Below are 13,333 nucleotides of genomic sequence, written 5' to 3' on the forward strand. Positions count from 1 at the left end.
AAACTTTTCAGCGAAAGCGATTCTCCTGATAAGAAACTCGGGGACAACACATTGTCTGCTTTCGAAGATTGTTTCTACTTGTTTGTGATAGAAGTGGAAAGAAAGTATTGGAATTTAGTACAACATTGGTTTATTGCATTCTTTCTAAGTTGAATTTACCATGAAAGACTGACACTTGTCAACGTGTTTTTTTTAAATATTTGTTGCATAAAAATGTAACAGGAAATAGATGAAACAGAGAAGGAACAGGGCACGATTGAATAGGGTAAGGTTGCAAGATTATTTGATAATTTAATTTCATAGGTTTAGAAATTAAAAGTATATGATACGTTTAATAGTTCATTGTATTAGTATATTACGTTACTGTATAAGCTACACAGCAGGATCACGTTAATTGAATCAGAAATTTCATAAACTTTCATGAAAGATTTAATGTCATCATATGAAATGAAATTTATATAGAGATGCATAACATAAGCTTCGTTATTGAGTTGTAATTGTTGAATTTGTATCTCATTAATTGTGTTTGATAAATTCAGATGAATTAATTTTGATAAATCGTGTTTATACGATCAGTACTATGTAATACGATAATTTATAAATAAGAGTTAATAGAACTTACATGTACTGAAGAATATTTCAGAAACATTATCTCATAGTACTTCGTAAATTCTATGCTTATATTCGACAGTATAACGAAAATTTATAATTATTTCAAACAAAAGAGAAATTTTTATAATTTGAGATCATTTCTACGTTTCATAACAATAGTACAATACAACCAACGTATATCTTTTATCTCAACAAGCATAACAAGCTCGTTCGCTCTAAAAATATACCAAATATATTGCTCAATAAAACATTTTACTTAACAGAACTTGGAACATTACATTTAGCTGTTACTCTATCAACTGTACCAATATCGAGCAACCCACGTTCCGTACACCCACGACAAGCTTCGTCTCGTTCACACTGAATCAACACAGCAATCGAATTTGGCAAGCGTGTACACCCGTCGGTGTAAGATTAAATTGCAAAACGAAAGTAAACCATGCGTAGGATTGACCAAACTGACAGAAAGAGAACAAAGGGAGAATCGAAGAAAATCAGAAACAGAGTTGCTTGGAATCAGTTTGCAGGTTAACCCAGAACCAGAACGCAACTGATCAGACTCACGCCCTTAACGAGTCGACCCCCATCAGCCGCAAACGATCGTGCTCATGTGTGGCCACCGATGTAGATTTCAATTGAGCAATGTCTACCGACAGGGAAGTGGGTAATCCGAGTACGCTGCTATCACTGCCAGCGACAGCTTCGACACCCTCTGCGAACACCTCCCTGCTCGTCTGTCGCAAAAACCCTTTCGCAACGGGCCAAACATTGATTTTATTTCTGCTAGAATCAATCGAACTAAACACCGCTACAGGCTATCAACTTTTTCATCTTTTTTTCTCTCTCTCTCTCTTTTATGTTGTATATATGTATGTATATTCGAAGTCAGATATTCTTCACGTATAGATTCGACTAGATCAGAAACACTGATAGTAATCATAAGCCGTAATGAGTAATCCGTGGATTTTTATGCAGATTTATGTTTTTCTGGGCACAATCAACGAAATATGCAGAACATAAATAAAAATTCGTTTTACCTATTTTACAAATTTTAACGAGTACTATATATAATTCTGTATATTATATGCATTTTGCGTAATTTTTGCATCTTTAAATTTCCCACGAACGCATGAAAATCCGCAGCCTACTAATAAATATTAAAATATTTATTCACTCCATTTACTAAAAAATGTTAATAAACTTTATTTTACTCATTTTTTTCTTTTTTCGCTTTATTTTACTTTGCATGCCACATGGAGCTAAATAACGCTTCAGGCTAAATACTAAAACTAAAAATAAGAATGAGAAATTGGCATTAAAATAGTTTACCTCGATCAAGGTGGCCTGAGAAGCTTCGAACTATCTTCCCTCTTTTTTTCATGCTTACTAGTCTATCTTCGTGAATAGATTGAAATGATTTTTGGGGACGATCTATAATGAACTTTACGATGCGAACACCTTTTTATTTTTTCTATAGAATCCTCAGGTGTTGAAACAGAAAGACTCGTGCAACCGATATGGCTGTTTGGATCGAGTTAAATTAGATCGAGCGTTCAATTTAGCCGCAGCGTATAGCCGCGATATTGGATTTGGACATTTGGGAGCCCAGCAGGGAAAGTTCTCTGCGTAGCCAGTTCTCGATACGTTTTCCCTCGTGAAGAGGAAAGGGAGGATGGCTCGTGGAAATTCGAGGATTAAACTTGGCTATCGTGGCATACAGTGCTCGCTCATGCAACGATGAGGCATTTGTCGGTGGAAATCTGTCGAAAGCTTATCGCAAAGTTGTTGAGGCTGAAGATATCGTTACTTGTTCCGGCAAGGGATTCTGTTTGACTGTATAACTAAAGAGGTAGTAGGGTTATCGATAAGTTGTCATTTGTAGAGTTTGCTATTCGATTCCTCTACTCGAGTGTAAAGCGAAGAGGTTTAAATATTTCTAAATTTAAAGCTTTCAGTGTTATAAAAAATATTAATATTAATATTATCATAAAATATATTGATTTTGTCATTTATCTTTCGTTTTGAACATTATTACATCAAATAGTTTAATTTGATTCAAAAATTTGTATACAACTATTTAATTAATTTTGATTAAATTATATTCATTGCCATATGAATATTCGTATTTAGGGATATTGTATTTAATTTGTTATATTTCTGTATTTTTATTTCCCAAACTGAAATTAAAACGATTTCATGTTTTATTACTTGCATTTTCGTTACGTTGTTTCACCCCTTTTACAAGAAGTATATTTAATTAAACAAAACTCTGCTCTGATATATTGTTAAACGTACAAAAGCTAAGAAAAGAATAATAGAAGCACTGCCTCAGAATACCGTAAAATAAACCATTCTTTGTTTTAAAACCGAATGCTCATTAAGAAACTCACAATTCAAAGCGTAACATTCAAGTAACGGTAACTCAAGTCGTGAGCAGCTAAGTCTTTGGGATAACTTTTTCAACATCTCGTAGTCAAACATCCGGACACGTATTGCATGTACGGTATACTTTTCAACTCGAACACGAGGAACGTTTCTTTTAAGCACGTTCTACGCGTACCTGTTTCCTTGGAATTCGTCGGACGAAATCGAGGGACAAGCACAAAGGGTAGAAGTTGGTCTGTTTCTTACAAAAAAGAAATCTCTTCCTTCCGCGCGAACTTTTCGACGTCGTTCCTTTCCTCTTCGTATTGACGTGTTCTCGACTGAAAACTGCGTAAGATGTTTCTCTTTTGAGGAGCTCGGCCGGGGATGGCATTTTAAGATAATTTCCGGCCGCGTGAGTCACTGAAGGATAAGCCGGATGGGGGATGACAGACGAAAGGGACGATGCGAGACTGTAAGAAAGGCCGACGACAGAATGAAATTACTGGAGTAAGTAATTTGAGGACAGGCCGAGTAATTGCCACTCAAAACGCTCAAAGGCGTTGCTCTTTTTTGTTGCACCTTTTCAAATTTACCGACTGTCACCGTCTCGCGATCTTTCGTTACATCTTTTAGGATGCTTCAACTTGATAAGCCATGCCAACATCACGACACAGTCAAGATGACGAAATAGAGTAAACAGTGTGAATGAAGAAGCATTATTTTGGATTTAATTTTTGCTATCTATTTCATTGTCTTGTTAATTTAGTTTTGTTAAATCAAGTCGTAGTTTGATCGTGTTTTGTATATCTTTTTATTGAAGTTGGACGAAGGGAAAGGAAATGTATTTATGCGTAATATATTTATATGAGATTTTTACTCACAATCAAATTTTATTATCATGGGTATGTTTCCCTAGTAATAACGTAATATTTTCCACCTTTGAAACTATTATAATATAATAAGCAATATTACATCGAAAGGGGGTACGTATATAACACCAAGAATCTTATATTAATTTTCTTAAAATCTACCAGTTTATTTAAAATGTAATAGAAGTCAACCATAATTAAATAGAATATAAAATTCGATGTACATATTTTCAGCGTCGCGTTATAAAGTACATTACATCAGATAGAGGGGGCGTTTGAAAAAGATGGTCACAGAGCTGTCACGGGCAAAGTATCACGATGTCTCTGTAATCAGGGAATATTTCAATCATCTCGTAATGGGATATTCGCCAGCGTAAGCTTGTGTTCTTTACGTACGTCACACGGGTGGATTTTTCAAAGTAAATCTCTTACCTTGTAGCTTAATTCATTTTTTCTTTGCGCTGGCCTTCGTATTTGTCCTTCGTAACCTTGACTCGTTAGTAGCTACTTTCCACTTTAAGGGAACGAGTATTAAAGGGGCCTATAATTCGAGCCTTCAAAGAAACCTTGATAGGATCGATGTTATCCGTATCGAAAGAAACTTTTAATTGCGTTTCTTCCATGCTTATTAGCATTATACATTTTCGGAAGGGTGAGTTTTTGTATGAATGAAATACTTACAAGGGAATGCATTTGAATCTGGATACTTGTAATAGGTTTATTTTCCAGTTTTCCTTCCCCTTCTCATAATATATATTTCAGTTTCGACGTAAATCGAATCATTTATTTCATTCCTGCATTTGAAACAGATTTTATAGATTTAATATCGTATACAATTTTCCCTTACCAAATAAATAATTCTTCTTTTTTTCCAGAAAAGCTTTTTCATAAAATTTGGATTAGTTACTTGCTGCTTGAATCTTCTTGAAATATTCCTAGCGTGTGTTCTTCGCCAATTTTTTATATCCAAAAGAAACATGAAATTTCATAAAATAAATTTACCCTGCTCCTTCGGTTTCGATATTTAAACCTATAAAAGAATTGATATTAAGAAATAGATTAATATAATCATAAATCTTTCTAATCGTAAGCGTAAATATAAAAAGAAGCAGGTACATATATCGGCAATAGGAAGAGTGAAACGAACGATTAGAAGAACGAACGGTGCCGTATCGTGGAAGCCCCACGTATTGAGACCTATTAGATCGGTCGGATAAGTTAACCCGATCGTTCGATGACCCTTGACACGGCTGACACATTTCGGCCGCGAGATTCGTCCAATTCCGTGGTCGTAACCATGAATTCTGCTATACCGGAACCAATAACCGAGATTGGCTTTCGTTCCATCGTGTTGCTGGCCGAGTAATCTTTAGCTGCCACCTAAGAAACCCTAAGGATCACGAACACGAAGGTGATTTCGTTTAAGGTTTCTCCTTGTAGTACCGTATTCTCTTCTTCCCCCCCTCTCGTTTTTTTTTCTTTTCCCGACGATACAGTCCTACGACCCACATATTCCATAGAAACGAAGCTCAACCCCGGTTATGTTACGAGGACAATATCTAATAAAAAGCAGAGTGAAGTGGCTCCGAGGGTGATGAGACTTGCTCTTTTATAAAGCTTTCACTGGAATTTCTCTCGTCATTGCGTTCGTCCCCGTCGAATCGCACCGGGAAAGGGAAGATTGTATAAGTGACAATTCGGAGGTTTTTATAGGACTGATGAAATCCCGGACATTTTATTCTGGGATTATCGTTCTGTACGCCTCCCGTTCAAACGTTATTTTCTCAGAAAAATGCTTCGTAAACGTGTTGATGATAGCAGACGTTCTAAGCTATGCTCTTAAACATTTCCCCCTTATAAGAATTTAAATTGACACCGTTGGCGGAGGACAGGAATAGGCGTGTATATTTTTGCTATATAACTTAAGATAGTAACATTTTGCTTAAACACAGAGAGGGTTACTTGGTATTCATTGTGAGGTACGGGTTTAAATATCTTTCCCTTTATAAGAATCTAACTCAACATGTTCGTGATACGAGTATATTACAATAGTTATAGAAAGTTATATTATAATATTTTCGTGTGTTCGATAGATTGTAATACTTGTACACTAGAATATGGAGGGCAGATGATGTTTGGTTTAAAAAGACTAGTACTTTGACAGGTACAATTATATCTTTGAGTAATATTGAATAACATACTTACATTGCGGTATTCGTGAGTGAATTATATCTTTGCAACATGTCTTATATATTGCTCTACATTTTTACAAAATCGAGAAATAATGAACAATTTTATCCAGAAAACATCTTTATATATAATTTATTCCTAAGAAAGGCGACATCAAAAGGTAGTGAAACTCTAAATAGAAAATTGGCACGATTGTCCACGAAATTGGCAACCCGAGTGATGAATTAACTCATGTATTCCAGTTAATAAGTTCACGAACTTGTAACTGTAATAACGTAATAATTAAATGCCATAATTTTAAAAACATCGTAGTAAATTACGTTATAACAATATTTTCCCCTTAAAACGAATAATTCTTGTATCAGGCATCTTAAACACAGGACTCAGTGGAAGTGTTTAACAGGTTACCAGATACCAAGTAATTCACTCTGTACTAGCTGTGACATGCTACATCCTAACAAATCATTATCTAAGCAATTAACATTCACCGGTACAAGTTCGTTAAGCTGTACAAAACAAACAGTTGTGCAGTACACAATCTGCACTAGCAATCAGCTTAATCGCCTATTGCACAATTCTAAACGGGCAATCGTTGCACAAATTCCGATACGCCATCCTGAAACAAGTACGAAGTATATTAATCTCTGACGACCTTGACACTGGCTCGTCAGAAATTGCAAGCTCTAACATAATTATCCGTCGAGTTTAATCGATTCGTTGTAGCTGCAGCCTCCTCCTACGCTAAAACTACGTGTTCCATCCATTTACTCTGGTCCTTGTTCGCTTAACATTTTCACCGTGATCGTCTCTGCATAAAATCATGCATTGTATAGTAATGTCGTATTTATTAATAATAAATACAATAAATGATTGTATGCAATTATAATATAAAAAACACTATACCTGTTAGATTAAGAACATATAGAGACTACAAAAATATTTACATTCTTTTATCTATGATAAAAATATTGACCTCCAGTTCTCTCTAATACATGTAAATAGTGAAACTACCGAGAAAGCATATTAAGTTTTTCTTGTGACAAATTGATATAAATTTTTATAATATACTAAATTCTAAATAATATACATTACTACCTTTTTAACATTAAAGTATTGTTAATTATTATCTTCTTGAATTATTCTTTAGTCGTTATCTTCTATACAACAATCTGCACAGTTCTATACAATACATCCCTTCGTGATGAACGATTATAATAATAAAAGGCTTAATATCGTCTATAGTTATCAAAAGGGTTAATATCAGTTCTGGGGAATAATCCGGTGAATATTTCGTCGACTTATCTGACAGTACGTGTAAACATAGCATGCACGCGACGCGTAACAGCGCATCGCGTTATCTGTGGCGATTGCCAGCCAGGGGTCGTCGCTCGCCGGCACTAATAGATTCATTAGGGGTAGACTGTACACCCTTCGAGTGCATAGCGAACCCTAAATGTATGCGCGTGCAGTCTATTTCTACGTCACGGCCCCCTTCGAACGTTTACTCCGTCGCAGGCGACGTGTATTCATATCCAGTTCATTCTAGCGCGCAACTATTGCGTTGATTCATTCACCAACGCTTTCTCGGCGATGTTATCGATTTGTTCGCGTGAATTCTGCTTTACCACCCATATTACGTAACTCTGTGTACCCGTGTGCATTCACTGTTTCGCGCGTACGACGCCTTCCCTCGAGGTGTGGGTATCTGGCTTGTATTTCTGATAGTATTTGTTACGTTTAAGCTTGTAGATAGCGGAGATTATGCCAAGTTGATTAACTCGATTGTCGGAGCACAGTGTCGTTATAATTAATCTACAATCGTTAAATTACAATATGTTTATGGAACTTTATGTTTTTTTATGAATAAAGGCGTAGGAATTAGAGATTTACTTAATTTATAATTACAAATAGTATTAATAAATCTGTGGTGATAAATATGTGAAAATATTGCAATACGAGCTCTAGTTTGAATATCTTTAGAAATGTATACGGATTCGCGTCTAAGAACATCTGTTGCATTCTAATAACTACTATAAATATTATAATACAATTATGTGAATAAATACTACGACACAATTATAAAAATACTCTAATAAACACTAATTCAGTACTTCATTATGAGTGGTTGCTTATATTATAGAATATAATTATATATTTATAGTATGCTGCATGATTTCACTCTCATCAATTCTTTGTTACTAAGCTTCTACGATTTCACGCTAGTATATCAATTATTATTTACGTGTTTATTCATCAATTTATTCATCAACATATACAATATACGAGATATCATTTGCTATCATAATTATTTCACATGAAGCAACCTAATACATCTAACAGCATCAAACATTCTAACCATCTACAAACATATCCATCGACGTCGCCGATTTACCCTTGCTACTCTCTATTCAATAACTCACCCTGTAATACGAGCACCTTAGCTTCTCACGTGTTTACGCACTCGGTGTTCTCGTGCGCGATACATCACTCGCTAAGCACTCAAACAACCGCTCACTGACTCACGCACTGCGTTATCTATAGGTTCTAGTCGAGTGTCCTCGCGTTTCCACCGATTCGCGCGATATACGTATATGAGTCGTTTGGACGAGCTTGATGGTAGCTCGTTTACTTCATAACTCATTCGGTCATTCAACGACTCGTACTTTCCCCTGCAGCATCCCTTCCTGCACCGTGCGGATAACTCGCAAATCTGATTATCGATCGGTAATCAATATTGGTGCAATTTGGCCCTACGCCAACCTAGCATGTGTATGCTTGTGTGTGTCGTGTGCGTGTCCTTCGTCGAACCAAGCGGGGCGGCTTACCGGCTGATCCAATGGAGGGGATGATTGAAAATAGTACACGTGCGGCACAGCTAATCGCGCTTTGAGCGACTTCAAACGAATCTCCTAGTATGTGTCTTTGGAATGGATATTTATGAAATTTAATTTGTTTCATTTGTATAGAAAATGATTTTAATTTTTATAGCGTTGACTTTGTGCGTCAATTTTTAGTCAAGTTTTTCGTGAATGGGTTGAAATGACCGTGATTTAAATTTTAATAATACAGTCTAATAGGGGCGTCGAGGAAAAAGATTGAACCATGCATTTGATATTTCCTAGCTAGTAAATTTTTTTTTTTGTTAATAATGAAATTGTTTTATTAATTTCTCAGAGGTAGGTAGCTAATTATAAACGAGTCTATTATATTGATTTTGACTCGTAATATAATTTAAGACGTATAATCCAATAGGTTTAATATTAAGTAGCTCAGATCAACGATTCAAGCGTACAGAGCACTAAGTAGTTTATATCAATGGTTCGTACGCCGTAGGCTGCTATACGGGTAAATAGCAATGATTCTCATTATTCCTCACTAAATGTTAATTGCAATTATCGACGTTTATAAAATCAAAGGAAATAATGATTGTGGTATAAGTATAGTAACGGGAGCTCGTTCTTTTACTTACCTGCTCTATTAACCTTCATAATATCTCAAGTGATTTGTTCTGTATACAATTTAACCTCTTCAAAATAAGTATCTGATTACAGTATTACATCGCAACTTCATCTTCATTCATTTCTTAATGAATAAAGCTTTCATAAAAGCCTAATCGTTACTTGCGAAACAATTACATTAGCGTTTAATTTGTACCTCAATCGTTGGCAGAAGTTTCCTTGATGGAAACATCGCGAGTCCGCATTTAATTTCCTTCTTCTAGCTTGATACGCCCCCACGGATATCGATTTCTCGTTTAGGAAGCAATCAACCAGCACGAGCAAGCGGTTTCCTTAATACGTTTATTTCTCTCCAGATTTGATCCGGTGTCTTGTGTAAAACGACCGGACGAACCAGCTGCGGATGCATATTCATGCTACCTTTCATTTTCGTTCACAACTGTCGTCTAACCCCTTCCTATAAAGCGCTATTATATTGCTCCAATATAATTTTTCAAGCATATTGTGCTAACTGTAGTGAGTGCGTCGATATTGCGTTTTTTGTTCGTATCGTTCCTCCGTTAAAAATGTTGGTCGACTGGTAAAATGTTTTGAAGAATTCACGTCTGTTTCAATATTCATCGCATTTATTAGTTTGCATTGGAGACACGCGTGTTTGACGGATATTAAAAAAATTCCATTGTCCTTTCAAGTCTTGTTTTGTGCGATTCATAGCAAACCTTGTTAGTTAGTGTTGCTATCTCTTGTAAAATTGTTACTGGACTATTTGATGAGATATTAAGAAGAAAGTTTATACCTGTTTTTGACAATAAGTGTATAATATTTTAAAGAATTAAGGAAATAATTGTAAGTTTCTCTTAGAAACTACTTTTCTGATACAGTTTATTTCACAAAAGAAAAAGAAATATATATGAACACATATATAATTTATATAAGAAGGAGAAAGTTCAGAAGTTATTTTATTTCCAAAGAAATCTTCAGTTTGGTGGTTATCCTTTTCTTATATAAGTTTCTAAATGTCAATAGTTCACGAGCAACGTTTCCTATGACATCGCGAAAATCCAAAAGCGATATCGTATTTTTTTGTGCATCGTGCATGCATCACCAACGTTAACGTCGTTGACATGGAAACATGATGGATGTTTTGGACGTGCGCCATTTCAACAATGCATCAATTCGTCATATATATCGAACGGTCGCAAGGTGTATTTTTTCACTTACGAACTACTTTGTATCCTTCAATATTTTGAATTAAATTTTACATAAATACATATGCACAATTACATGACTGAATTGTATAATTGATATTTAATATTTTATATTTTAATTTGTACTTTATTTTAAATATTTATATATCATATTTTTTATCAAAAATATTTTTATTTAATACCAAAGCTATTTATTACTATAGCATCATAAAACCTTAATTTAAAAGAGTAGCCTCTATTCGCACTACTTTACAAAGAATCATTGAAATCTTAAAAAATTTCTATACAAAATTACAAATTGGTCATTCTTGTAGCTTCAGTATTAATGAAATATAGCTATGTGTTATAATACAAAATTCAATAGTTTGAATAGAAAGTGGTACATTAGTTAATTAGAAAATGATATAATAGAGTCTTGTTTCTACTTCTTTATATGTTCGTTTTCCCAGTTTCTACTTCAAATTTTCTCAATTTAATTCTATAAAGGAATGCTTTGTTCTTTCTGCGAAATGAATGGTTCGATTGAATTCTTGTATGCTTCAAAGTTCATTGTGGCGAGAGTAGGACAAGTTATACAATCGGAAAGAAAGATGAAAAGGAATTGTACGAGACCGTGTCTGTAATTTCGTGAAAAGGTGTGCGCGTGTTATATAATAATTTTCCGGATTCATTGTTCAGGAATTAATTTCTCATTTCTCGTTTCATCGTTTGGGCGCGGCCTTTTATATTCGAATAGAGAGAACGCAGTTCCATGGACCTCGTGATAATGAAAATGCCTGAAAATAGGTAATAAGTTGATTCGCCGTATTCAACGTAAATTCATACGTTTTTTCCTCTAAAGGATCCCGAATATTAACATTTGCTCGTTTCTTTTTTATTGGAGTCATGAATCATACGTAAATCACCGTGATCGTTTCAGAGTACGTTTGTATAAAGTTTCTTCTGTTTAGAATTTGATTTAGAACAAAAAAAATTAACAATGGAAGATATTATGGATACATTTCATTACTATTCATTACTCATATATTTCAATACTATTGTCTTGCTTCTAGATATTAGACTTCGCCAGTGATATAACATGTCGTTAGTCGGACATTTTTACTTTAAGAAGATGCGAATTGCGGTATAAGTAGTATTTGAAAAAATATCTTTGAAGGTATTATTCTATTATGATTTCTCAGTAGTGATATGCGTTATTAATCAGACATTTTCCTACTGTCTATATCAAAGTTATAAATTGAATATTATTATACATACATATATATACACACACACACACACACACACACACACACACACGTTATTTATAGTCTTATTACTGGGAAAAATATCATTAGAATCCTATCATCAATTTCATTATTTGTAATCGTCAGTACAAGTAGATATAACATGTTATTAATCAGACATTTCCCTCATATTTTCTATATTGAAGTTATAAATTAAACACTATTACATCAAATACGGTACAATATGTTAATTCATATTCTTGGTATTGCTGACAAGAAGGAATGTCTGTGAAAACATTATTTTATCGTCCTACTTTTGTCATATGCGGTGAGAATATGTTTAATTCGGTATTTACAATACTCTTTAATCTTATAAGAATATTTACAGAAACGTAATTGTTGTTCCAAAAGTTTCTTTCGTTTTATAAGGAAATAATAGATGCACAATTTTTCTTTTATATTATTTTATTGAATTATGTATCATCCATTTTATCCCAGTAGAATAAAATACGTATAATACCATACGTATTACACTTCTATCTCTTACCAAGTAAAAGTACAAAACAAAAGATAGTTGATCGAATTTCCACGGTATTCTCCAATTTTCTTAATTTCGCCTCACGAAATATTCACGTCCTATTAAAGCTCCTGAGCAGTTTAACAAGACAGTGGCACCAGAGATCAGACAGAGATCCTGATAATAATTTTTTGCTTCCATCGGGAAACTTCCTCGCGAAATTTGGGAAGGCGGTTCCTGTCAGAAACAGCTTTTGGTGTGGTTTATGGTGTGCCTCTTGCACTTACCACCCTAGCCAAGGAGGAGCAAGGAAGGATTTCGGTAAAGCCCTCCGGCCGAGCATAATGCTCCCATTATCTCCAGTCCTTTCGTCTATACTGCGTGTGCACGTTGCTTGGCTAATGTACCGGGTGTCCATGTAATTTTCCACCTCCTGCGATCCGCCGAGCCGATTTCCGTTTACCTAAGGATGCTCGTGACACGATCGTAAACTCGTGGTATGAGACGATCCCGGAACGACGTTGAAACAAGTGAAAGTGTACGAAAAAAGAGGATAGAAAGAAGGTAGAACCCCGTATCAGCCGGCCAGAAACCATTACGGTAATATCTTGCGGGGCGAACAAGTGATTTTTAAGAAGACCAGCCTGCCATTTCACGGCAATTTCGTCTCCCCATAAGCATCTCTATTCTCTACCTTCAACATCTTAGAGTAGCCGATGCTCGTATAACAGAACGATTATGAAAATTTCGCGTCGGTTTCATTTTACCAAAGGTATACGACCCGTTGGAGTATACCTTCTTGTGTATTCCTACCACGAACTTTGCTATCTCCTCTATCTTGATGCCTATCTACCATAATATTTTTTATGAGACGCTAGTCGTGCCA

General features: G+C 35.0%; 1 protein-coding gene across 1 annotated transcript in view; it reads left to right on the forward strand.

Annotated features, from left to right (window-relative positions):
• LOC132908361 (putative mediator of RNA polymerase II transcription subunit 26) overlaps nucleotides 1–13,333 on the forward strand; it is a 254,038-nt gene that overhangs the window by 212,287 nt on the left and 28,418 nt on the right. The gene's annotated exons all lie outside the window — the stretch shown is intronic.

Source organism: Bombus pascuorum, chromosome 1, assembly GCF_905332965.1.
Source record: "Bombus pascuorum chromosome 1, iyBomPasc1.1, whole genome shotgun sequence".
Lineage (NCBI taxonomy): Eukaryota > Metazoa > Arthropoda > Insecta > Hymenoptera > Apidae > Bombus > Bombus pascuorum.